This window comes from Lipotes vexillifer, unplaced genomic scaffold (assembly GCF_000442215.2).
Source record: "Lipotes vexillifer unplaced genomic scaffold, Lipotes_vexillifer_v1.1 scaffold884, whole genome shotgun sequence".
NCBI classification, from domain to species: domain Eukaryota; kingdom Metazoa; phylum Chordata; class Mammalia; order Artiodactyla; family Lipotidae; genus Lipotes; species Lipotes vexillifer.
The window spans coordinates 134,011-136,557 of NW_006789227.1; the positions used below are offsets into that span (position 1 = coordinate 134,011).

Consider the following 2,547-nt stretch of genomic DNA (forward strand, 5'->3'; position numbering starts at 1 on the left):
GAACATAAATAAGAATAAAGTGGTAGAGTTATTTTTTTTTAAGAAGTGACATGAAATAATGCTTTCACCTATAAATCACTGGACTGTTTTTTTAAAATAAACTATTTGGAGTGGTTTATTCTGATTCTATTTTTGATCACATATTTATAGAAAGTCATATAGATACCTAAAGCCACACTCCAAATGCCAGAAGTTCTACTGGGCTTATGAATTGCTTGATATTAGTGCATTCATACATTTCTCTTAAATTAAACTAGTTTTGTTTTTCAATTTTTACACCAACAATTTAAATAAAAATCAGTGGCCTTATTTTTAAACTTTTTTTGTGAAAAGCTTAAAATATTTCATAGTATAAACAAAGAAAGTAAATGGAACAAGTCAAATGATTTTACTTATGATACTTACAAAGATCATGAACAGATCAGTTTAGGTGTATAAAAACACAAGATACATATTATTTACCATCTTCATTAGCTGAATAAAGTCTAGACCCATAGAACTGGCACAGTGAATTCAGGGAGACCTACATAGCCAGGCAGGAGCTGCCCAAGAAAACTAGAGGGCTCTGATGGGATGCACCTCTCTGAAGATATCTCTAGTTCCCTTAATCAGCAACAATCCCAGCAATGCAGACCACTGAAGACAGCCCTGATGTGTGGACACCTGGAGCTCACACTGGGAACGATAATGCTATAGACAATGTTCGTGTCCCCCAAAATGCATATGTTGAAATCCTAACCCCACAGTGTGATGGTATTAAGAGGTGAGGCCTTTGGGAGGTGAATAGATCATGAGGGTAGAGCCCTTATGAATAGGATTAGTGCCTTTATGAAAGAGACCCCAGAGAGTTCCCTCCCAGTTTCTGCCATGTGAGGACACAGCAAGAAGGTGGCCATCTACAAACCAGGAATTGGGTTCTCACCAGACACTGAATCTGCCAAAACCTTGATCTTAGACTTCCCAGCCTCCAGAACTGTGAGAAATAAATGTATGTTGTTTATAAGGCACACAGTCTATGGTATTTTGTTATAGCAGCCTGAATGGACTAAGACAGAAGGTCACTAATCAATGCCACAAAGATCAATATACCAGAAGTGTCTCTCATCCGTGGCCTCAGACAGAGCTTAAGCAGTGGCTTTGAAGGACAACAAAGGGTTTGTCTCTAACAGTAGACCCAAGACACCCAGCATGAAGTTGTAAGGACCCTCTGAGAACCAATAAGCCTGGTGGTGCATGTCATTGACAAATTCACTTGCAAGAGTCTACAGAGATTCACTAGAATTTCAACATTATAAAACTCAACCCACTTACTTGGTTTATTTAAACAATTTGCATAAATGAGAAACATAAGAGGAGATTTAAAACATTCTTTTTATATTACAAACAGATCCTTAGAGAGTATTTTCTTGAATGTTGCTATTGGACCCATTAGTGTTTAAAATTTTCCATGTTTCCTCCTTCTGGCATGAATCCTCACACTAAAGGCTGCAAGCCAAAAACTCAGAGGTAAAAATTAGCTCGCCTTCTAGAAAACAACCTGGGGGAGAGTGAGGTCACACTGAAATAATGAACTATTATAAAGACAGCTTCCATTGTTGACAGTCTATTAGGAGGAAAGGTCTGATAGTCCCTTTTTTAACTTTATTTTAACTCATAAAGTTAACAAATTAACTTTATTATTTCAAATACCTATAAAAATCTAATAATATACTAGGTGTTGTTTACTCTATCTTAAAACTAGGATAGGGGTCAGAAAAATGAAATAACTTGTTCAAGGAAATGGACCAAAATTTGAACAGAAGTCAGTGTGATGCCAGAGTCCACACACTTTCTACTGTTTCAAACCCTATCTAGTCTACTATTGATAGAAAATACAATAATTAATTATATTATCATTACATTAAGACATATGTGCGTGTACAAATTGATATACATGTGTTTTTGTGTCTATGTATATGTATGTATTATATAGAGATAGATAAAGATACAGAACATAAGCGAGAATAAGCCAAGGGAAGGAGCAGGTTTCCCATAAAACAGGATGATCTGGTGGACATGTGCACTGTGAGATGTTTACCACAGTCAAGTTGATGGACCCATCCAATATCTCACATGGTTCCTGTGTGTGTGTGTGTGTGCGTGCGTGTGCACGTGTGTGTTGAGAGCACTTGAGATCTACTCTCTTGACAAATTTGAAGTGTCTAAGTGCAGTATTGTTAACCATGGTCACCATGCTGTACATCAGATTCCCCAGAACCTGTTCATCTTGTAAACGAAAGTGTTAGCTTTATATTTTGCATAATTCACACAGACAGGCTTGATTAGTGTAGCTGTGTTAAAATCTATGTTTAGTTTAGTGCCACCATCTGAAACATGTTTGGTTGACATTGTTGATATGAACAATAAAACAATTCATCTCTATTGATTCATATCCAGGTAGAAGTAGATAATTTCATGATTGGGAAGGTAGGCACCATGAACTATTTGGGTGACTCTATTAAAAAAAAATTATATATATATATATTTTTTTTTTTTTTTTTTTTTTTT

The 2,547-nt window shown here is 35.9% G+C and overlaps 1 protein-coding gene across 1 annotated transcript in view; it reads right to left on the reverse strand.

The window, feature by feature from the left end:
• NEK11 (NIMA related kinase 11) overlaps positions 1-2,547 on the reverse strand; it is a 114,617-nt gene that overhangs the window by 66,381 nt on the left and 45,689 nt on the right. The gene's annotated exons all lie outside the window — the stretch shown is intronic.